Consider the following 26,208-nt stretch of genomic DNA (forward strand, 5'->3'; position numbering starts at 1 on the left):
TCACTGCTCATGGGATCATGACCTGAGCCCAAACCAAGAGTTGGAAGTCCAACCAACTCAGCCACCCAGGTGCTCCCCACCTGCCCACTGGCTGTTTTAGACACATCAGGGAATTTGGGAAGCAACTTACTCTAGTGACTCTGGTCTTGTGCTAGTTAATAGAAACCATCATTGTCCAATTCCATAACTCTAAATGGACATTTTAAAACAACCTTAAATGTTCACAGTTTGCATGTATCTGTGTACTGTATCCCAGATGCCAGCTTTTTAACCAAACCAAAACAACAAAAACAGATCATACAAGAAGCTGTGGCACATAAGGAGAAAGCTGGTCCTTTGTAATGGGTGCATTCTTCATTTCAACTGACTTAGGGCTCCTCAGATGGTGTGTTATGTAATGTGACAGCTCTCTCTTTTCTTTAGAATCATAGCTGCAGCTCACTGCTTCCAGATGACTGGTTTCTAGCGATAGTCTCTTCAGTCAGAGTCATGGGAAAATTAAAAGGAAAATTATGAAGATGATGGAGTTTTAAGTAGTTTGGGAAAATGGCATATTTGTGCAAGCAGATATAAAGCTAGCTTCCTTTCTCCCAGAATCTTTTTTTTTTTACAGTGAATGACCATAGAGCTTGTAAAAACAGCTACCTTAACTCTCTCCCTTCCCTACAAAATGGTACTTCACTAAGCAAAAAAAAAAATTGTGGTTTCTTGAAATATTGTATCTGTGTTCATTAAATTGGGAACTTTTTGCCCACCATTATTTCCAGTAGGTGATACCAGAAGCTACTTTTGAATCCCTTAATAATTCTGGTGTTGCATGATGGCCTGTCACTAAAACTTGTTGATAGTCATGGAGCTGGGGACAGCAATATTCAATGGTACATGTTATCAATATATAAAATACTTCACCATGGTCAATGATGACCTTCATGGTTTTATCGTTGTTATTTAAATGCTGTTTAGCATTGTTGACTTTTAATTTACTTTTAAGTTATCATGTCTAAATGATCATTAATATATTTATTTCTAAATGATCATTAATATAAAACATTATATTAATATATTATATTAATATAAAACATTAATATAAAACATTATTTTGCTTTCTTTGATTTTTTTTTTGGGGGGGGAAGGTAACCTGTTAAGAATGTTATCAAGATCTGTGTTTCTAACCTGCAAATGAAGTTAAATTGGCACTTGAGAAAGTTCTCTCAAGTAGATTATTTTTAATAAGAGAAATAAGACAAGTTGTTTCAATGATTTATGAATCTGTGGGATATGCATATCATCAGTTGCTTCAGGTTTGATTCTTGGACTATAAACTTTCTGAGAAAACACAATCTTTTTTTTTTTAATTTGGGGTGAAAATGAACAAATTGCAATATTACCTGCAGTGCAAGGACATCCAAGCCATTTTTCATTACTGGTGAAAGAAAAAGCAGGCAGCTAGTGGTTAAAATCCTCTTTCTCTGACACCTGCTTCTTTTCATACTGTTTGATAACTTAAGGAACTTAATTTAGAGGATGGTAGTTTGGTGGTTTAAATGAAAGAGTTCTGAAAAGGTAACATCAAAGTTCATACCAGCTCCAGTTCCCCTTCTAACTCTCCTTTGCCTCACATACTATCCATGCAGTATGCATTCACTCATGCATTCATTTGTTTGACACATAGTCATTGAGCACTGCCTATAGGCAAATGGAAAATACAAAGATGATCAGACATGACTTATGCACTTAGTCTTCCTACCAAATGCAGTAGATACTGTAGACTGGATCAATTCACTCTGACCCACTCTGTCATGCCTTTCTGGATTGCAAGCCAGGGCATTAGAATACATTTCAGATTCTGTAGCTACAATTCCCATGTAGGCACTGTACTAACAAATGTACACATAAGATGACAAAAGAAGGATCCTTGGTGCCACGGTTTGCCCTGCCTATGGCCAGTCGCGATCCTGGAGATCGGGATCGAATCCGCTCAGGCCCCTTGCATGGAGCCTCTTCTGTGCAGCCTGTGTCTCTGCCATCTCTCTCTCACTGTGTTCCTATCAATTAATATAGAATTTAAAAAAAAAAAAACAAATAAAATAAAGACTGAAAATAGAAGTACCAACTTGAGCTTGGGGTCACTGTAGGGGGACTGAATGTGGTGGAAGCATTTGGTTTTCTGAAGGCATCTGAGATTTTAGACTCTATTTTTTGTCCCTGGAGTTGTAGGTACTGTGAATGGAGGCGGTAGAAATGGAATCTTTAGGCAATCAATTCTCTTGATGAAGTTAAATGGTTCTCTGGGTTGCATTGTTACTAGATATGAATGACTTAAGTTTGATTCCGTAGCCCTCCCAGTAATTCTACAAATTATGTAATAACCTGTAATAAGTCCCATTTTTGGTAAGCTAGCTGGAGTGGATTCTGTTGTCTGTATCAAAGTACCCTGACCTTTACACCATACAATTGACAGATATTGTGGGCACAAATTGCTGTAATATCCAGTAAACAATAATTAGTGTGATAGGAAGGTGAAAGTAAGTTTGCATGGAGGATGGGAGGAAGAGGTATTATTTCTTACTGCGGTGTTCAGAGAGAGAGAGAGAGAGCTATTGATAGTTGGAAGGGCTTTGAAAGATGGATAAAGCAAACATCTGGAATGGGGAAAGGAGCACATCAGATGAAGAAGGAGCATAGAAACTGAGGTAAGAATAGGAGCAGGGGTGGAACACAGAAGCATAATAAGTAGAATGAGGTATGATGAGATATGGTATTAGAAAGAGAAATAGGAAATGATGAAACACTGAAATTTGTGTGAAAGATGGAAGAGAATCACTGATTGATTTGTTCATTTAACAAGTGTTTCTTGAAACCCTATCCTGTGCCAGGCATTGTGCCAGACAGGACTCTACCTCATTATGATGAATTTAGTGACAAAGTGAAGAATAACTTTTAGTGATGAGAGCACTGAAGACAGGGAGCCAAGAGGCTTTTACCAAAGTCTAATGAGTGATAATTAGCAGTGACAATAGGAATAGAGTTCACTATACTTTTTACTGCCAACTTCTACATTTGTCCATTTTAGTTGTACAGCACAATTTTTTACTTACTATATTAATTTTAAAATTCTAGTGTATGAATGTGCACGTACTTGATGACTTGTGGTTTGCATATAATTTCATGTATGCATGGCTTATCACCTTTTGTGAGACCACAGGTTCTCAGTGAGTGATTGATTCTCTGCTATTTTAGGCATATAGTAGACATTTAATAAAAATCTTAATAGAAACCTTCAAATCTGTAGAAATTATCAGAGAATGCTTTGACCCAATAAGAGCCAGATATTAGCACAGTCATCTGGCTTTTGTGATGCAAGGATGATTACCTTAAATTTCCAGTCTTGCTTGCAGTTGGAAGACCTGGCCTCTCTGAGAACCTCTGCGTGTCCTTTGTGGGATGGTTTAGGGTGGGTGAGGATGGTTGGGATTAGCCACTCCCCACCGGTCCCAAGTTCCTAGATCATCCAGTTATCCCAGCATGCCATTCTGTACCATGGTGAACAACACCCTGACTCCTTTACTGGTCAAAATATGAGTGCCAGCCTTGGGGTAGAGCACGTTTGCTGATGGGCTAGAGCCACAGAGAGGGTTTATGAGGGAAATATCTTCCAATTGGTTATTAGGAAATCATGCTCCTAATAGTGTCTATGAGCACCCAACCCCTTTGATCTTTCCCCAGTAATTTCTCTGTCAGATCCAGCTTCCCAACATGCTGCTTTATCCTATTCTCTTTTTTGGTTCTCTTTCAGTCTCCCTTCTCTCCATTCTCTTCCCATCTCCAATCCTCATTAACTGTAAATGGAACAATCCAGCTATTTGTTGGTTTATTGTTCTCTCCTCTCCTCCAGACCATTTTCTTGAATTACGTGAAGACCTAACTTCTTTACTCAAGGCCACTTTCTATCTTGGAATTTTTCTGAAGAGGGAAACTCTTGTGTTATCTGCTAATGTATATTCACTCTACTACACAAATAGTGACAAATAGCATGTGTTCCAAGTGATTCCAGTCAGAGGAGGAGTGGTATTCCTGTCAGGAAAAAAATAGGTGAAATTGGCAGTATAAATTGATGTCAGTTTATGAAAACTCATACAGACGGAATTAAAATTGCAATTTTTAAAATGTGTTAAACTCATAAGTTCAGTTCCCTGTTGAAAAAAAAAGGGTAATTATTATTATATTTTTCTTTCTTTTTTTAAAATTTTGTCTAAAGCTGCAAAAATTGAACCTAATTTACTAGTGACTTCCACCAGGGCAATACTGGAATATGACTTTTATTTATTTTTTGAACAACTTTCCTATTTATTTATTTATTTATTTGAGAGATAAAAAGGGAGACAAGGCAGGAGGAGGCACAGAGGAGGAGGGAAAGACTTTCAAGCAGACTCTGTGCTGAGTGAGGAGCCTGACACAGGACTGGATCTCACGACCCTGAGATTATGACCTGAGCTGAAATCAAAAGTTGGACGCCTAACCAACTGAGCCATGCACTGAAATATCACTTTTATTTTATTTTATTTAAGATTTTTTATGTATTTAGTTGAGAGAGAAAGATGGCACAAGCGGGAGGTGGCAAAGGCAGAGGGAGAAGCAGACTGCCTGCTGATCAGGAAGCCCAATGCAGGGCTCGATCCCAGGACCCTGGGACCATGACCTGAGCCAACTGATTGAGCTACCCAGGTGCCCCTGAAATACCACTTTTAAAAGAGTTGTTATACTCAATAAATACATTTATTTTAATGCCTTTGGAATCTTAAGTTCCAAGTATTTTGCTATGGATCAACCGAAACTTTTGAAAAACTATATATAGGGAGTTATATATACAGTTGCAGTTTTACTTGTATATAATATAAATACTTATATATAGTTATACACATAGCCATATATTTAGAATATTTGTGTATATTCTAAAATCCTCCCCAAACACACTATTTTAATATATTATATGGTTTAAAATAAACAAAAACTTTTTAGACATATATTGCCTGGGCTATGAAATCACAAATCAATTAACAAAGGTGTCAGAGGCTTCCAAAGCAAAGGAAAGCATTCAGTTAAGCCAGAAAAGTCCTTTCCTCTGTCTTATCGATCTTCTGTGGCTAGTTCACATTGATATTCCACAAAACCTGAAAAGAGGACATCAGACAATGCCAACCAAACAATTCTTTAACCTACCCATTGGCTCCAAACATCCTGCTTTGCCTCGTGAACAAACAACCCTTAGGCATCTTTCATATTTTGGGCTAAATTTGAGGTGTCAGTGAGGGCATGTGACCCATCTCAATTCACTTCTCTGCACATATGCAATACCTTCAGCTCAAAATTCTCACTGTTTTGGATAATTTAATAATCATTCATTTTCAGGCACAGGATATGTGAGTGCCTAGAAAGGGAAATTGTCTCCATCGTCCTTATCTTGAAAAATACAACATTGCAAAGAATTTTCAATGAATTGGTATGTGCAATATGAATTTTATCTTCACGTTGTGTGCAGGTGTGTGTGTATAGTTTAATGCATATTGTACTTCTGTATGTATGGCTCTAGAAAATAATTCTTAAGCATCCTTCTATACAATTTCTTCATGGGAATCTGACAATAGTTCTGTCAGTTTCACTCAGATAGCTATATATTTTGATAAGAAGCAATGACAACCTGAGCTTTATAAAGGAAATCTTGAGAGATCATCATTGTAAAAAGAAATTGCTACATTGATATATTTCATGCTCCAGCATTGAAAAAATAATGTTTTAATTGCTCTTTCCTGGCTTTCCTTTTTGTGATTGATGCCTTACAGGATTTCGGAGGGTCTTCATTACTTTCGGCATTGTTTTTTGGCAAGGTACAAACGGGTTGCAAACAAATCAGTAGAATGAACTTTGCAGTGGCCTTTCTAACCCAAAACTCAAGTAGTTGAATTATTTCTTCTGTCACTGTAAGTGATCCAAAAATGACTGTGTAACTTTCCATACACAGGATACATGTCCCCAGAGTTCAGTCCTACTGTTCTCTACTGAAACATACCAGGACCAGAGCAGGGTGCAAACATGAACCAGCCCCAATTAACCTAGTGTGAGGAGCCACCCTGTAATGAGGTTTCAAGTGAAGTGATTGAAAAGATTTTTTTCCTTTAGCGTAAACTTGAAAGGAAGGGCAGAAATGGGCAAAGGCCAACCACCATGACTTAGCTCTATCAAGAAGCTCCAAAGCAAGAGAGAACAGCCCAGACAGTTTTAGCACCTTTGGTTTTCAGAACGCAGTTGGATGTTATGTCAACATCAAGGAACTGACAGAATGAAGCTAACTGGTGTGAAAAAAAATCCATGCCACTCCTTCTGAAGAAGCTTCTAAATACCAGTTGTCTAAACCTATTGATAAGCATGGATGCATTATTAATGAAGCCAGCAGCCTGCCCAGTGCTACTCAGATGGTTCAAGCATTTAGTAGGAAATATTTCTATGAAGTTTTGCACAAAATAATGACTGTGTCTGTCTTAAATGAAACAAATGTCTGTTGCAAGCTCTGGGGAGGCTGGGAGTACACAGCTGCTTTCTAGAGAAAGGCAGAGGGGCACCACCTGCTGAAGACAGGCAGCCAGGCACGCAGTGGCCCACTGAATATTGACTGCTTAATAATTCAGGACAACAGGAACCCTGGCTCTTCAGACATGGCACCATCCCTTCATCTTGGCTTTTCATCACCCTAATGAGCTACTTGAAGACTTAGATGCTAAAATGTCTTCTAGCAATTCTCAACAGACTGGGGTACCCACTAAAGGGGCTATTTTCTCATTTCATCTCTCTTTCTTCCACTTTTTTTCTCCTTCTCTCTCCCTCTTGCCTTCTCTTTCTTCATTTTTTCCATCCTTCCATTTATGTCATAAGAATACTAGGTAAAAATACTAAGGTAGAAAGAAGCTCGAACTTAGAATCACTTTCTCCATAAACTCCTGATCTATTAAAAGGACAAAAAAAATGGTACTTCATGTATCATGGTCTGATTAGACTCCTCCGAGAAACCTTTGAAGAATACTGTGTACTCACAGGGGCTTTACCTGGAGATTTCCAAAGTGAAGCTTGCAGATGAATCCAGCTTTCCTATCATGTCATGCAGAAGGAGGTAAAATCTTGGGCCCAGTGGAACAATTCCAGCCAACTGGCGGCCCTTAGGTTGCCACATGTGAAGGCTGATTCTTGTGACTCATACAAATCATAACTGCAGGACAGGATTCAAGTTTTAATTGGCCCCACAAAACAAGAAGGGTGGCAAAGTGAAGTTTTTATTTACTAGATAAATATTTACCAATTTTCCAAAATATTCATTTACCAATTTCTTCGGTGTTTTCCCCCATTTGTTTAAAAAGGTTTTATTGAACCCCATAACATGTCAGGCATGAGTTTCAGTTCTGGGGACACAGCAGTGATCAAGACTAACCCCTGCGGTCATGAGGTTAACACTGTCTTTGGACATTTACATATAACAAACTAATGAACCGATACTTAAAAGCACTAATTGCCGATTGTGTTAAGTGCTTTGGAAGATTTGATAGGGTGTCATGGGGAGAGTACTGAAGTTGGGAAAGGAGACTCCTGCAGACCAGAGTTGTGAGGACAGTCTTATGAGGTAGCATTTCACCTGAGAGGAGACCTGAAAGTGAGAAGCAGCCAGTCAATGGAATTAGTCAGATATAATGCTTTCCATGAAGGAGGAAAGCAATTATAAGGGATTCCTCAGTGTCCCGGACCCTACCATTAAGCTCTGTTGGTTGAGGCATGGTGTGTCCACAGGAGAGGGCAGGAGATAAGGTCAGAAATGTATATCTTCAAATAAATATGTTATTTGAGGAGTACAATATGTAGCTTTTCCAATATCCATTCTTCCCTCGTTCCTTACTAAGAGTGGTGATTTTATCCCAAACTGTAATGTTGCTACATAAAAGATACCTTTCCTGGCATTTTTTTGCTTATTGGTTTTGTTTTGTTTTAACTGGCAGGGGTGGTCATTGAGATATAGGCAGAAGACATTAAGATGTTGGGTAGATTTCTGGGAAATCTCTTTAAGGGAATCAATGCAGCTGGGAGACATGATCTCTTGCCCTTCCTTCCTTCTTTTTTTGGTTGTTAGGCTAGGACTCAAGCAGCCACATCAGGCCATGTGTCAATCTTAAGAATAAAAGCCGTGAGTAAGAATGGCGTACAAATCCGGACAAAGCAGAGTCCCCATTGACTAGAGTGCCTCCATATTAGCCTGAGTGCCTGGTCCCCAACTTTTTCCATATGGGAGAAAAAGAAACCTCTACCTTTTCCCAGCCAAATCAATTTGGATTTTCTGTTGTATGCAGCTCAACATGACTCTTTCAGAAACACCATATCTGGTATTACTTTAGATTTTATCTTTTAAGATTCAAATGCTAGTTATTGAAAGGGAATACATATGAAATAGTTTACTGGGAAAGGAGACATAGCTAAGATTTTTTTTTAAAAAAATAGAGGTATTTTGAGAGGGAATTTCCCATTACTAAAAATGTTCTTCAAAAATATTTTCAGAGATGATTCATATATACATTTTTCATCCTTTTTAACATTTAAAATGAGACAACTTGAAAGATCTTACAAGTAGAGAAATGAAAACCTCAAAATGTCCAAAAACCCAAGAGGGAATTTGTCAATTCTGAAGCACCACTCTTTCGAGTTTAATGTATCATCATTACTTGTTATACCTACCCTTTTGAGTGGGAATTAAAGTAGGTCAGTTATTCACATTTACCTTTTACCAATAATTCCAAAAATTAGTTGTATAAAATTGTTTTTGAAAATCAATGGATGTTCTTGGCTCTGTCTTCCTTCTGTTAATATTAAGCACCATATCCCTTTTGGGACTCATGAATTCATGTTGTCATATCTGAGACATCATCCTATTTATATTCTTACAAAATCACTCACCTTAGAAGGAAGAGGCCATTGGCAGACTGACTTTCCATTTTCATCTGGATAAAAGTAAAAGTGTAAAGGAGGAAACATGATTGTTCTCCTTAAATTACCATTGTTTGCCAAATAGGCACTTTAATTATTTTACAGTTAACTAGCTTATTGTTAAGGTCTAATAGCAAAACAAATAGCAATGATTTTAGAGATTTTAATAAAAATTCTGATATAGAAAACCATTGACTTATTTACTAATTTTCTTTAATAAGTGGAATTATCCTTCTCTAGTAAGTTATACAATTTATTTGATAAAAGGAGGTCAAAGGAAGGTATCGATAAAATATAATAAAATATTTAAAAATGGAAAAACCCATTCTAAGAGAAATACCCCAAACAGTCAGAGGTATGGTTGTGAAGGTGACAGAACTGTATACAACTAAGCGTGGTACAAACTTCATACTATAAACAAAATGGTGCTGAAACTCAAGGGTAAGTTAATTCTAATAGGAGAATCAAAGAAGGCTTCTGGGATAAGGTGGCATTTGAGTGGAAAAGACAAGAAAGATTTTGAAGGTCTGCAAATTGTGAGGAAGGCATTTTACACAGAGAAGAGAGCATGAGCAGAAACCCAGGGGTGCGGATATGTTTGGTAAACTTGGGAGAGCAAGGAGGGTTAGATTCTAGGAAGAAAGAAATGGAGAGTGGATGTGGCGTCGGATAGTGCATGACTCTTGTTCTTCAAAGCCGCATCTCATGAAGAATAAAAGAGTAAAACAAATGGCTAAGTGAGTGACAATTAGAAAAGGTAGAGTGAAAGAGGAAATAGGATACTGGGAGAGAAAACAGCCAAAGTTGGACCCTGCTTAGACAGGCTGCCAAGCATTTCAGTGATATTGAAACTGAGACGTAAGAGAGACCAGTCATGTTACATTTGGAAAAGAGCACTTCAGGCAGAGGCAGCAGGATGTGGTGTGTTTAAGGGCCTGCCAGTGTGTCTAGGAGTAGTTGAGTGTATGAAAGGGAGTAGTAGGAGGTAATGTAGGAAGGGTATGTAGGAATCAGATCATCTCTAGTCTTCTGTGCCATGTAAGGAACTTGGATTTTATTCTGAGTGCACAGGGAAATCATGGAAAAGATTTAAGCAGGGAAATGGCATGACTTGGTTTATGACTTATGAGATCATTAGCTGACACATGGAGAACAGATTGGAGAGGAGGCAAAGAGACTGAGAGGCCATGGCAGGAATCCAAGTGAGATATGGAGGTGGTTTAGTCTGAGAGGTGAGGGATGGGTGCAGTGGATTTGAGAGATACGTAGGAGGTAGAATCAAAAGGATTCATTATTAGACTGGATGTTGGGTCAGGACAGTGGAGAGGGAACAATCACATACAACTCTAAAGTCTCATAACTAAAGTTTTAGTGAGATTCCTACAGTTGCCACATTCAGAAAGAGGTTATAAAAGAAGTTGCAATTCTCTAGAGTTTTCAAGATTCCTATTCAACTTACAGATTATAGAACAATATAAATAGGTAGAGATTCTGTTATCAAAGTCAGACCTATTTAAATCATAATCTCACCTCTCAAGGACCCACCGCTCTATAAAGAATTTAATTTTTGAATAAATTATTCTTCCTTAAAATCTGAAAGTGGATGACATAAAATAAATATAATACTCTGTGGTAATTGTAGGTTAATTTTTGGATTTTTTTTGCAATACTTCTGAAAGTATTTCAATTACATTTTCTTGTTGATTTGGACAGTTTATAGCTTAATCTCTTTTTTTTCTAGTGTTAATGATGAAATATTCATCCTCCGTGATGAATGGAGGTAGTAGACAAGATTCAGCTGAATAACTGAATATCTCAAAACTAATTTTAAGCATTTAATTACTTTTCCCATGAAGACTCTGACCAGATTGTTAGGGCACAGGGCAAAGAAGACAGATTCCTTACACTCCTCAGTTTGCACTTGATTTGGTGAAATGATGCTTTGAACCATCCCAAAAGGAGTAGAAAAGAAGCCATGTTGTTTGAATGCCATGAAGTCGCCTGTATAACTGATTACTGGCTAAACTCTATTTTTAAATAGTCTATATATTGCCACCTCATACATGACATATTTTTAAATATCTAAGAAGCCATATATATATTTTTTGGTTCCAAATTTCAAAACAAAAGTTTTCAGAGCTCAAGTAAATAAGAGGATCAATGATATTTTTCTTGACTACTGCTGTTCCACCACATAGAAAGAAGAATTCCTTTTTGAAAGATGTATTTTTAAGTGCCTTTCAAAGAAGTTTGGATTTGGGCTCCTGGTGGTGCCCAGGAAGTGAAATGAACCATAAATGAGACACATCAAAAGTAACTTACAAAGAATTTTTTTAATATTAAAGTGATGAATCAGAGCTCAAATTAACAAGTAAAGGAGTCTGCCTATAATGAAAATCTTTTTCCAACATAACACTTCATTATAAAGGGAGTTTTTCTATAATAGAAGCAAGTGTAATTACATTTTTATATATAATTAGGACATTATTATCATTTCACCATATCAAAGTTCATTATGAGACATCTCCGATACATTTTTCATAGAGCAAAAATAAAAAGAGAACAGGAGTCCTTCAATTAGACTCATATAAGGACATCCACAGAGACTGAGGGAAGCTGATCAAACAGCTTACTTCGCCCAAAAGGGACCAGGTGGAACCCACGTTGCTTTTATGACAGAGAAGTTGCTTTTCTTTTTGTATCCTGCATAATTTCCAATTACAGTTGTTCACCCTGTCCTATTCCACCACAAGAAATTAAAGGTGCAACACACTCATCTGGAACCTCCAACATTTCAAGCTGCTGTCCCTCAGCTCCAGGATGTATACCTGCCTCAGTAGAGGTCTCTTCCTGCCGGACACACACCTGTCACACTGGGGAAGGTCTACAAACTGCTCTGTCGCACCAGTTTTATAAAAAATACCCGTGGTACCCATTTTCCCCTGCCCCCCTCCCCATCTTGTAATGATGGAAGATACTTAAGTAGCTTCTACAGCATAAAGAAGTGACATGTTAGTAACACATATAAAACAGATTATATAACATGAACAATCTGTCATGTGTTGGGATTTGTGTGTGTGCAAATACCTTTGGACTTGTTCATCTATTAACATGTTCACAGCCAATGAAAAGCAGATGCATCTTATGCATGATTTTACACTGGAGGTTGCTTCTGGTGCAGTGGAAAGGATGATAGCATGATTTCAGAACCTCTTAGTACTCCAAACTCAGAATTTCAGAATTTCTTTTTTTCAGCTTTTCAGCTTTTCAGCCTTGGAACCCTCACTAAGCAGCGCCCCCAGGAGTTTATCATGGATGTTCAGTGTGGTTTTAACATCTTTAGCCTCTGCTCTACCTGCAGGATGTGTGGGATGTGTCAGAGCAGGGTTTCCTTTAGACCCGAAATGAGATTACTGGAAGGTCAGCGGTGGGAACTGAGCTGAGCGTCCTCCTTGTACATATGCACCCGACCGACGGGAAACAGACGCACAACCCAAGTCCCCCACTCCCCACCTTTCTGCTCCACCATATATGGATGGTATTGATCGTGTTTCTCTACAGTTTCCACAGTTCCCAACAAGAAATTTTCTAAAAAGCTGAGTGATCTCTACTGCACTAAATAACTTACTTTTATTTTAGGATGTGTGTGTGTGTTTTATGGTATACCATCCCCCTTTTTTTGGGACAGCAGTTTGGTGTGAACCGCTATATGTAAGCAAATAAAATACACGTAAACTATCTCCAAAAAGATGATTTAGAGGATGCTTCAAGTACTTCAGGTTTATAATCTTACATACCAATTATTATTATAATACATAAATATGATAACTAAGTGGGTTTTATAATTAATAGGATTTAAATAAATAGGCAATCTATATATGGCAGCTTTACCTGGGCTGTATAGATCTTTTATTCTACGTGTTTGGGCTCTTTCACTGCATATTATTTCTCATAATATCCCCATAGATACTTACCAAGATGTTAAAGAAGATTTCCAAAGAACCAGATCATTTATGGCACAGATGGATTTGAAATAATACTTTTATCACTTAAACCAACCATACTTCTTCTCAAAATAGTGATAACTCATTGATATCAAAATTGTAATTACCTTGTTTGACTATTCACTTGTATAGTTGTAAATATGGTTGTTTAGACAGAGAATCCTGTTTAAAAATAACAGGATTGTTATTTTTTGTTATTATATACATAACAATTGTTCTATATTGTAGTATAGCATATATTTAATATAAATATAACATATATAATATATAGCTGTATAACAGTAACAATTGTTATTGTTATAATTGTCCCCCTAATCTCTTAAACCAAATTTAGTGATCAGTAACTTTTTCCTGTAGTCATGTTTCTGCCTATAATCCTGCCATGTTTCTGTTTGTATCATAGCTTTTTTATGGATTAAGTCTTTCTGAAAAACAGCAGCCAATATTTCTATACTCAGGTGGACCTTCTGCTTATCCATTTAGACTATTCATAAGATTTAGTTGTAAATATTAGAATTTTCTATGAGAAATTATTTCTTAGAATCAGATACTTTTTTACATTAAAATGATAAATATTAAGATGATAGTAAAATTAGAATGACAGGTACTGTTTGTGACTCTTTAAGAGGGAAAATCTGTTAAAATGCCCTCTCATTTTTTGCTTTCTGAATTTAAAATCTCTAAGCACAGAGATGTGTCACATTTCCTTTCATTAACTTAAAAAAAATCGTGTACCAGTTACTTTATTTAAATATTGCACATTAAAAGTCTACAAACTACCTGCTTTTCTTTTAGCTAAAACAAAATTCAGCCTATTGAAAACAAGCAATGGAAGAGTGAGCAAATCAAGTATTAGATTAATTTTATTTAACTTTGATCACGTAACTCCTGGCATATCTTACAGTAAATAAATGCTTTGACAAAAAGTGAATACATTTATATTGTGGACAACACTACTGTCCAGGCGTTGCTGAGGCTGGCAGCCCAAGTTTTGAGGATGTCTCAAATGAAATCAGCCTATCAGTGAGGTGCATCTGCACCAATTCATGTATGTTTGGTTGTAATTGATTTTGCATGCTCTGGTTTTTTAAGAGTCACGGGCTGTCTATGCATTCACATGTATTTATTTACATATGTTTCTTCCATTTGTAGATCCTTTGAGGGAAGGAAACCTATTTGCTATTTTATTTATACCTCTTTAAGGTACCTGTTAAAGAGCTTTGCCTACCATAGGTCTCCAGTAAATATTCTTGATTCGTTTCTAACTGCTGATCACCCTTACATTTTTTTCCCCTCTGTTTGTTTTATTTTAGTTCCATGGTACTGCTGTCTCCCAAATAAGCTGAAAACTTCTTTCTTTTCAGAATACATGAGTACTGATAGGGAAGACTGGACCTGAAGGAGTGTAATGTATTATAATGTCCCCACTGCATTTGTGATAAATACATTCTAAGGTTCCAGATGTCTTCCTAAGGAAATGTCAAGTATGTGCTTCTTATTTACAGCAGAAGCATCTTTTCACAAATCAAAGAAAGTACAGGTTTTTTCACTTTGCTTTTGGGATACAGGGCTGGGTGAAGCACCTCTTTTAGCCTATCAAAGGACTGATCACACGTTCAGAGTCTGAAGTTATGCGGATTCATATTTAATTATGTTAGCCAATTATTTTGCTACACTCACAGAAGGGGAAGGATGGTGACATAGAAGAGAATTCCCAGATCACATAAAGTATTGCTATCCCTCCTAGCCATCTCTCCCATACTATCTACATATTCCTGTATCTTTTTTTTTTTTTTAATGAAACTTTCATCTCTGAAAAGAATAGCATTAAAATAAAGTGCTACAGAAGGAAGCTGTGTTTGCTATGGAGCAACATGCTGGAAGTGCTTGCAATTGAGAAGTGCATCTTTTTGCTTCTCCAGAGGGAAACATGCTTGATCTCATTGTGTTTACAGTTAAAAACTCTAGACATGTTTTTACAACTTTGACTCCGAATTGGACTGATTTATTATACTTAAGAATGGGAACTCTGCTCTTTTTAACTTTTAGCTCCTCAAGGTTAATATTGATAATTATTTTTACAAAGAATGTGTGTATTATGTTTGTGCTTCATTCAATACAAGGTGGCTATTATTGGGGCAATATTCAAGGTGAAATTAAAAGAGGGCTTTGCAACACTTAATGGAGTGACTAATTCTCAAGCTAATGTGCTATTTTCTTGTGCAAGAAAATAGAAGTTTTATGAGTGATAAAATTAAGTGTCTCAATTTATTCTCTTTATTAATATTTCTGGCCTGGGGTGAGGGGCAATTTATTAAAGACTGAAATATTGTTTTAAGGTTTCACTTGTGGTTTTCATATGTATTAAGATAGAATGGATCCTGTCATAAGTCTCCAAGTGAACCTCTTCACTTTACACTTCTGTAGAAAATCAGGCAGACAGTGGTAAACTATGGTTCATAGGAGCAGACCTTTTCATTTGATTGTACAAAGGTTTATACTTAATATTTTTCTTCCATGACATCTGTCCTAAAAAGCTTTCTCTCGAGTCCTCTCCATCGGCCTGTCTGTGCTGTGCAGTCCTGCAGCTGCCCATTCACTCACGCCTGCACGCACGCTTTCTTTCAGTTAGATGCTTGCAGACTGACCACGATGCCACTAGCCGCTCCTGCGGAGCTCTCACCCTGGCGGTGAAGCTCACAGAAGAGCATGAGCACGAGGATAAGGCTCTCATTATTTCAAAAGCAGCCCGTGCTTGCTTTTCCTGCATCCTCCTCCAGGAGAGTGCTGTGTGAGGGAGCCTTGCCTCGGTCTGAGACGCTGCAGCAGCAGTATTTCGGGTTGACAGCCAGCCTTCTCCAAGAGAAGATGCAGCCCCAGCTCTGATGCCCCATGATGCATCGCAGCGGCAGCTTGGACAGCTGTCATGGCCAGCTCGGCTCTTGTCTTCTCTGACCTCTTTTGACCTCATTTCATCCATAAGTAATGCCTGAAGTTTCATCCAGTGGTTGATGCTTCCACTTCAATAATGTAATTATTAGGGTCCCCCAGTCAACCAGTTGGCCAGATGAGCATGAAGCCCAATCTCTTCCAGAAGCCCTTGGCGCCTGACAGATGGTTGCATCAGTCGTGTTTAAGACCCAGTGTGTGCCTGTTGCCTTTTAGGCCCCTTTAAACTGTACCGCTGAGTAGAGTGTGAGAGGGAAGGTCCAAACAGCAAGACCGGATATGATGCTCAAAAACAACTGAGAAGAAATAAAGAGAAGATAGTATAAAAGGACACAATGCAGATTTGGTGGGGGCGGGGTGGATGTGTTTGGGGCATTGTCCATGAAACTAATCCCAGCAATATCTTTTTCCATTCATTCTGATCCCTTTACCTTAAATCTAGGATCCCATTCTCCCCTCCTGCACTTAGATGTGATTAAGAAAAAGTCTCCCTCAAATCAGACACAACTCTGAGATTTCAGGTGCCACTCACCCCTCTGCTGGTGTCCCTGGGCAGGGTACCACTGCTCAACTCTCCCTGTCAGTCATATTTACCTACGGCCTCCTTAGTAACATTAGCAGAAGGCAATAGACCTCTTCTCTTGCAGCATCGGGAACTTGCCACCTCCAAAACAGTGCCAGGTCTGGATAGCTAGTCCCTGAAGCAAATCTGCCACATAGCCACAAAGCCATGCTGAGTGTGTCACTTCAGGAGGCCAAGATATCAATATTATAGACCACTAAACCTAAATATCATATACTTAGTCTTATTTCCACAAAGGGTTGATGGGCACTCATTTCTAAATAATTGCACTAGAGAGTAGCTTTTTTATTATTTATAATGAACTGGTGACTTCTCAAAATGAAAAAAGTAAAAGTGATCTTTACATTCTTTTAACTATTTTAAACAAATACAATGCTTTTTTGCAATCCGTGAGGCCGACAGGTAGATTGCACTCTTCAGCTTTGTCTCTCATTCATTCATTCAGGAAAACAACATGAAGTGTGTATTATCTTCAGTGGTCGGTTCTGGTGCAGTAAAAAGTACCGCTGTGCATAAAGGCCTGGCTGCTATCTGCTCACCGAACTCACTGTGTAAGACAGAAGAAGAATGATCTTTCTTTTGTGTATCTTATAAGATCATTATGAACTGAGTTCCCTTTCCCCAGAAAGAAGCCTGGGATTCCCGGCCGGTTATTCTCAGCACGTGTCAGATTAGATAGTACCGAGGGGTAGGGTAATGAATGAGGTGGCCACTGGCAGAGTTTTTGCTGAAGCTCAGTCCTGCTAGTCAGAATCCCTCCAAGTATCTCTTGAATCCGGGGTCTTTTCCTCAGCTGGAAATTATTGTGCCAATATGGAGAACCCTAAGTTATCTCCTTGCATCAGTCTCTCTTCTGGAGGGGCTAATGTCACTTCCTTATAGCTCTCAGAGTATCATAAAAAAGATGTCGGGTTGTGTTACTCTTCCACTTTGCTGGAAACTTCCAGTTGGCTGCCTATTGCCTGTAGCATAGAGACTGAATACCTTAGTTTAAAGATATTTATTTATTTATTTATTTATTTATTTATTTGAGACACAGAGACATAGGCAGAGACAGAAGCAGGCTCCCTGCAAGGAGCCCGATGTGGGATTTGAAACAAGTCCCGGGATCAGGCCCTGAGCTGACGACAGACGCTCAACCACTGAGCCACCCAGGCATCCCTGAGCACCTTAGTTTAGCATGTGAGTCCTTGTAGGGTATGCTTCAAACCTACTTCCCAGTCTCATCACCTGTCATTCTGTCCCCACTGCCACACACACACATGCCGCCTGAACTCTGGCATTGTCACCATTTACCAACGCTGCTGCTCATCCATGACTCCAGGCCTCAACACACACCATTCATCACCTTTGTCCAGCTGGTAAGCTTCTCCTCACACATTAAAGATGCAGACCCCAGATGGAGTCTTGCTACATTTGGCCTGGCAGACAGTGCTATTCCTTCCTAAGAGATCCCGCAGTACTTTTTCATTCCTTTAAAAGATGTTATTTTAAGTTTTCTTCTTACACATGCCCTCTGCAAGATCTGATGAGATCTTGGAGGAAAGGAGTGTGTCTCACCATTCTCATATCCTAGGGACCCAGCAAAGCCCTTGGCACAGAGTGGTATGCTAATAAATGTCACTTGGATGTATGGATGCATGAAAGAGAAATTGATGGTGCCTGCTCCAAGGGCTTGTATCATTACTGCCCCCATTTACTCATGGTTTAAAAGAGCTAAATGAAAGAGTCATTCCATGGATGTTTCCATAGCGAGTAGAGGGCCACCTCTGGCACACATCATATTCAATATCCGGAAGAAGAAGCTACTGGGGCTTTGAATATAGCTATAAAAAGCAAAGTTCAGTATATAGGCAGATTAGTTCCTAAGCACAGAAGCTTGGTTCATCACTTCTCCCAGCTGCCCCATCATTAGTAGTTGGGTCAGGCTTCTTTGGATGGAGCCACTGGCAGTCTTTATTTTACCCATTGTTATTTTCTTCTCGCTTCGAAGAAGTACGGCCTCACTTGTTTGAGTGATTGTTGCTCTGCGGTGCCAGGATGTTTTAGAACAATGTTATGATGCCTGGTTGTACCTACTACCACCGAGACAAGCCCAGAAGTTAAATTATGAAGCAAACGTAAGCTTTGAAGACATTTTTATTTAATCTGTATTCCCCTGTTTCATCTGTACATCCATCCAGCACAATCTGCATCATTATTAGCCACATCAACTTGCTAAAAAAAGAGAGAGAGAGAGAGTAAAAAGTAAGACATCTGTGTTATAGCATTAATATATTCAAAGGTTTTTACTTTCATCTTGCAGGCATTAACAGTGTGTAAATGCAATGTAAGCGCCACTTACAACAGCACTAAGTTAGCAGAAGAAAAGTGTGCTTGGGAGCCTCAGAATGAAGGAGGGCTTGCCAGGAACAAAAAAAAGAAGGAAAAGGAAAGGAAAGAAAGAAAGAAAGAAAGGATATGTCTGCGTGGAGAGGACAACCAGGTTGGGAATTATGTAAAAAGTGGAGGTTTATCTATAGAGTATTTTGCCTATTGCTCTTCCATAGCTTTATTTCAAATTGCTAGCACAATTTCTAAGGCACTGAGGCAACCCTGAAGCAGTGTGCTGAAGGTGTGTTTGTGCTGCTATGCCCTCTGGCTTGGCTGCCAGCCTATTCCCTTAGATCAGAGCCAGAAGGCAGACTGTTTTCGAATACCGATCACCTCACCCGGACCTAATCCTTTGAGTTCTCTTTGGCATCTATTCCTTCTGCCAGTTTCCTCTTCTGTTCCTCTCTTTTCTTCTGAAGTTGACAACAAAGACATCCTCAGGGCCCTCCTTGATGTAAGACCACTCTTGATGTTATTACAGTGTGGTTTTTTTTTTTTTTGGTACCCTAAAGTTGTGCTACTTTTATATTCAGCTAGCACAATATTTGCACACCAGAAGATAAAGAAAATGTGAATATGTTATACAGAGCGATCGTTTCTTTTTAATTTGTACCCCTCATTGTTTTTTGATGTAAACCCTTTCCTTTCCCTGTCACTCATCTACATACCTGATCAAGAACCTGAAGGTCTTTCTTTATAGACGATGCTACTTCTATACCTTAAATTGGCCTGACCTGCCACTTTTAATTTTAAAAATATGGCTCTATGAGATATGGATGAATATGGAATTTCTGTGAAACACAAAACTTTTGAACGGTTCCTGTCCTCTGTGATAGTGAGTTTTAAAAGGGAAATCTCCAAAGAGCTAATTAGTAGACAAGTAGAGCTCAGCCTGAACAAAGCTGAAAAGATTGCAGATAACTAAAAGGACCTGGCCATAGCTGACAAAAATCAAAGCCCTGACAGAGAGCTGGCGGTAACCTTGGGCTGCTAACTGACAGGGACAATAAAAAAAAAGCCCTTCTGAACCTGGCAGAGAGTGACAGCCCCACTCTAGGCTCTGGGACGAGCACAATATCTCCACTGCAAGGAAGCAGTAATCTTCCAGCGGGCAAAACCAAAGGCTTTTGCCGCCCACCTCAACTCCAAAAGATGGGACCTGGGGCCTACCACCATTCATGGCGCAGGGAGGGGGTGGGGAGTGAGCGAGAGATAGAGAGATTGATTGATTGAGATGGGACCCTTGAAAAGTTCCAGGCTAGTAATTCACTTGACAGTGGGAAATCTCTTTCTGGGATGGTGAGGAAATGTGGGGTGGCCCAAGATAGAGAAGGAACAAGGCTGTGGCCCGTGGCTCAGGCTGAGGAGCAATGAAGAAGAGTGGCAAGTGCTAGTTGGAAAAAGCCTCTGCAGGCCAGGACTTAATGAGCCCACCAGCCAACAAAACACGGTTGCAAGTAAAAGGCATAGCACTGCAAGGAGGCTCCAGGCATGTAAGGACAAAAAGGAAGTAGGAGTCAAGGAAAAAGAGTCACAGAATGGGCCACTGTAATTAGTAATTCCTTTATTTTTTTAAATTTAAATTCAATTTGCCAACACATGGTATAACATCCAGTGCTCATCCCATCAAGTGCCCTCCTCAGTGTTCGTCACCCAGTCACCCCATCCCCTCACCCACCTCCCCTTCTGCATCCCTTTGTTTGTTTCCGAGGGTTAGGAGTCTTTCATGGTTTAGAAAACACCATTTGTAAAGAGGGGTATGAAGCACAGAGCCTCATTCTTAAACTGCTAGCCTGGAGAAAAACACAAAAATCACAATCTTTAAAAACCCTCTTGAAGTCACTGAGGAGCACAAGCAAGTTCTGGTAGGTTTACATTATGCTTAGGCATCGACGAGCCTTATTCTAAAATCCCAAAGGTGCAGAGTTCATGAGTGGTAAGAGGATGCTTCTGGTTAATGCTGAGTGATCTTAAAACTTCTCTCTGTGTTTATGGGATTCCATTATATACTTCTGGACCCACAAACAGTTCTATTTAGGAGAGAAGCCAAGCCCTAACAAAGTGCTCCAAGTACAATGAGGGTACTTGAGAGCAAGCACTTAAAAAGCATTCTGCTCTGAAACGTAACTGCTAATAACATACATTAGGTGGTTTCCATTATCCCTAAATAAGGTCTTGGTTCCAGACAAGTTCTTCTGCTTCTATATTTATTCCTCCCCAAGATAGTGAAAACTAAATCCTCACTGACGCTGTAGCTCTTGAAGTCGTGGTCAGTGATTGCAGACTCCGGGCATGTTCTCTCAGAGGGAAAGGAGCAGTGGGACCAGGTGAAAGCTTTAGAGTCATAAACCTAGGGATTTTTTTTTTTTTTTTTAAAGAAGAGGGCACATAAATACGCTCAAATTCAGTGATAACAAATCTCAGTTTTCTTGCTCAGACTCTGATATATGCAATCATAGACCTCTAAATTCCTCTTCTTTTTTTAAAGATTTTATTTATTTTATTTATTTATTCATGAGAGACACACAGAGAGAGAGAGGCAGAGACACAGGCAGAGGGAGGAGCAGGCTCCATGCAGGGAGCCCCACGCAGGACTGGATCCCGGGTCTCCAGGATCACACCCTGGGCTGAAGGTGGCGCTAAACCGCTGAGCCACTCGGGCCGCCCTAAATTCCTCTTCTGTCTGTGTAATTATTATGGTAAATATTAATGCATTTACCATGCACCAGAAGAGTGTCACCAGCTCCTCTCTGCACTACAGTCCTGTTTCCACAAAGGACACGTTTGAGAAGTTACAAAGCTTGGCTTAGCTCAGAATGAGGCTGATCTCATTCATCTGTCTGAAGCTGAGCAGGTATGTCAGATAATTGAGAAAGGTTGATCTGAGTCAAGCAAATATTTGAACACTTGGGTCGTGGAAAATCTGCCTCATATTAAACTCAGGGGTAAAAGAATAATTTTCTCTTTTGACTTGGGTTTGAAATTTAATATACATTTTGGAAAAATAAGTGTATATCAGAACAGTGTGTTTTTTTTATGTATCTGCTCATATTTAAAACTGAGTATATAATCTAAAACAAGCCTTTTTCCCCCTCTTCAAACAAGTAACCTAGAGGCTATTGTAAAGCACAGCCTAGCAAATATTTGGTTTCTGGTTCTCTTTATTTCACGTTTATGGGAAAAACTAAGGGTCTTCTGTTTCATAGTTAAAAGTGATGCTTCTAATTCACCCACAGTGGGATGTGTTGTGTTCTTTTCTTTAGGAATAGAAGTAGATTTTTGGTGAACCATTTGTAGGGCTAAGCCAAACATCTTCATTCCAGAACACTAGCACATATTTGTGTGCTTAGGATTCATAACAATAATAGAGAAAAATCTGAAAGAGTTTTGTTCTCTTGTTATACAGATGAGTCTCCCAAGTTCCAGAAAGGTTGAAGCTACATGGTGACCAAACAGAAAGTAGAGCCCAGGCCTGACTCTCCAGCAGAACTTCCACTATTAAGAGTCACATGAACCATACTGGTTTAGTTATGACCAGATTACTCACCTGTTTGGGTAATTAGTTAATCACTGCTTTGACTCTAAAATAAATTGTCCAAATATAAAGGCCTTGATGATCAACTCTAGGTAATATATCTTCCTGCTGAATTTCTCCCTGTCCTGAAAGTATCTTCTTTCACTCTCTTACTCTGCTTGGGCTGCCATAACAAAATACCATAGATGGGCAGCTTAACAACAGAAATTTATTTCTCAGAGTTCTGGAAGCTGGAAGTTCTCAAGATCAAGATATCAGCATGGTTGTGTTCTTGGGGAAGACCCTCTTTCTGACTATTGTCTTGCTGTATCTTCTATATGTTGGACAGAGAAAGAGCAACATACTCTCAAGAAGCTCTCTAGCCTCTTCTCAGGTCACTGATCTGAGGGCTCTATCCTTAGGACTTCATTGAATCCAAATTATGTACCAAAAGCCCCACCTCCAGTAACACACTTGGGGCTAAAGCCTTAACATACGAGTTTTGGGAGGAGACAAACTCAGTTGTAGCACTTTCTATCACTTCTACGTTCTCTTCATTCACCTTCCTAAGATGAGTTTGGGAAATCAAAACAAAAGTTGGTTATTGGTTTTTTCCCCTCCGGCATTGAAAATGGCATCTGGGACCCACGTACAATATCTGACATGCCACATGTACAGTATTTTTGAAATAAGTGGAAGAGCCAGTTTTCAGTTCTTAGTTGAAAATCAGTGACTCGGCTGATTTTTAAAAGATAATCCTCTACATGAATCTTAACTAGAACTCATGAAGATGACTGCTTCCTCTTTCAATTTTTACTGGTTCTACCTTACTGACTGGCCCATCTATAACTTACTGATTGAAACTTCTCCTAATATTGGGTGGTGCATATGAATGCAGAAAATTCTTCCTATCTGGACATATGCATTTGTTTGTGAACCTAAGTGATTTTTCCTCTGTGATTGTCTGTGACAAAACCTTGAGGTATGTCATAACAAAAAGAAAGAGAGAGTTGAAAACACATTATCACACAGACACAGATTATATATACTTCATTTATGTATCATCAGACAGATTTCTTTTTTCTGAATTTCTTCAATGGGAACTCTTCAATGAATTCTTCAAACAGTGACTATAGTAGGCACTTTCCATTCTTTTCAGTCATCAAACTGAGCTTTTTAAAACAGACTTGCACCCGTGTACATAGCTATCAGCTTAAAACCATAGAAATACTACATTTTCCCCCAGTCTCTGCATACGGCCATTAACTCATCCCAATGCTGACTTTGTCTTTTCCTTTAAGACTAGAAACAAAAGCATTTTCTAAAGGTTTTCACTTAAGAAAAAAAAAGATAAATTGGCCTGGATAGTAAAAGATAAACACTTTGCCTGTGATAATTGCAATATACTTTAGGAAAATCACCAAAAGACATCAATGTTAAATGCCAAAACATCTCTAAGAAATGACAGAAAGAACATTATGTTGGCATGAAATGTCGCTCTAGATCTGTCTTTGCCTCAAGTAGTCAACAAACTTTCTTTCCATTATTTTCATAGTAGAAGCAAAGATCATTTGTTTCTCTTTTTTTTCCTCCTTCCTTTCTTCCTCCATCCCTTTATCTCTTATTTCTTTCTTTCCTTCCTCCCTTCCTTCCTTCCTTCCTTCTTTCCTTCCTTCCCTCCTTCAAGTCTTAATATATAATTTGAAAGTATGGAAAAATTATATTTGAGATCTTTCAAATACTTTTTGCTAATATGATTCTCTTTTGTTTATGCTTTTTAAAGATCACGCTCAAAGTGTTGTCTTTTTTTAAGTCCACGTACTTCAGTGGAGACTGTTCTAATCATTAAAGTACATTTAGAAAATCCTTATAAGCTAAAATTTCTTATGTTACTTAGATTGGGATAAAGATTCTTTTAAAAAAAAGATTTATTTATTTACTTACTTATGAAAGAGAGAGAGAGAGAGAGGAGAGAGAAGAGAGAGAAGCACATGCACATGTTAGGGGAGGGGAGGAGGGAGAGAGAGAGAATTTCAGGCAGACTCTGCACAAAGCACAGACCAGTGCAGGGCTTGATCCCACTGCCATGAGATCACAACCTGAGCCAAAACAAAGAGTTGGATGCTTAACCAACTGCACCATGCAAGGGCCTGTGGAATAAAGATTCTTGATAGGAAATTTTCTTTATATATTTTTATATTGGAGGCTCCTACATTTCTACAAATGGAATAAGTCACAAGGAAGTTATCTATAAAATTAATGCCTATAAAAATACTAAGATCTGGGCAGCCCTGGTCACTCAGTGGTTTAGCGCAGCCTACAGCCCAGGGTGTGATCCTGGAGACCCGGGATGGAGTCCCATGTCGGGCTCCCTGCATGGAGCCTGCTTCTCCCTCTGCCTGGGTCTCTGCCTCTCTCTCTCTCTCTCTCTCTTTCTCTCTCTCATGAATAAATAAATAAAATCTTTTTTTAAAAAAAATCTATGGTTGTAGAATAGCCTTTGTTAACCATGCTTTAAAAAATAATTTAAGTTTTTGTTTTGTTTTGTTTATGATGAATGGTATGGTTCTTTCTAGATGTAGAGATTCCTTTATGATTATTCTCTTATTTAATTTTACACGGCTTTGTCTTATGAAGCAGTATAAATGAATTAAAGATCTTTAATAAAAGTGAATCTACTCAATCAAATTAACTTGAAAAAGCTAGTTGAATCAAATCAAACAGTTATGCCGAGAACAAGTAGTTGAATGCAATCAAATGCTATTTATAAAAGTATTTTCTAATGATTTTTCTCCCAAGATAATTGGTGGCTTAATTACCCCTTTTATCCTAACTCAGCCTGTGTGAACATCACTGAAATAGAATAAAAGATAGTGTACATACAAGTGATATAGGAAAAACTTGTCCAGCGAAGTCACAAAAGATGAAAATTTAGAATATTTACCTTTTTAAGAAAATTTAATTCCAGTATAGTTAGCATGCAGTGTTATACCAGTTTCAGGTGTGCAATATAGTTATTGCATAATTCTATATATTACTCACTGCTCACTATGATAAGTGCACTCTTAATCCCCTTCATCTATTTCTCCTATTTCACCTATTTTTGACCCAGAAAACAGACTCTGAACTCTAGAGAACAAACTGATCCTTACCAGAGGGGAGATAGAATACTTAACTCTAAAAAAAAAAGGAATCCTATTTTAAAAGTATTTGTGGAAAAAAATAAAATAAAAAATAAATAAAATAAAAGTATCTGTGGAAACAGTGGTTTATATTAGAGTGTATTTGATTAATTGCCTTAAATAGCCAGTAACATTTTTTTCTTTGTTATCAGCGTTGGGGGACGGAGGAGAGAGGCACTTCATCTATGTAGTCCAAAGATGTTAAAAAATATTCCTATCATATAAGGATTTCTTAAAGCAATTTAAGTGAAGAATTCTCTTGCTGGAGGGTGGAAATGCTCATCGTGTGTGTTCCCTGATCGCTTTACAATCATAGATGCAACTGTGTTGAGCTCCTTAACTACATGGTATCTAGTTTAACCTGAACATAAGAATATGTCTGGTTCTTTCCTCCTCTTCACCAACTTTATCTCTCAACAATGTGTAGTAAAGAAACTTCTGCAAATAAATGTTACCTCTACTTTTCTTGCTATTGTGATCTGACTGTTGACTAATTATAATTGTCAATAGTTTATAAGGAATTCTATAGAATACATTAAAATACATATGCCCAGAGTGACAATAAAAATATTTAATAACCATTATAAT

This window comes from Vulpes lagopus, chromosome 23, assembly GCF_018345385.1.
Source record: "Vulpes lagopus strain Blue_001 chromosome 23, ASM1834538v1, whole genome shotgun sequence".
NCBI lineage: Eukaryota > Metazoa > Chordata > Mammalia > Carnivora > Canidae > Vulpes > Vulpes lagopus.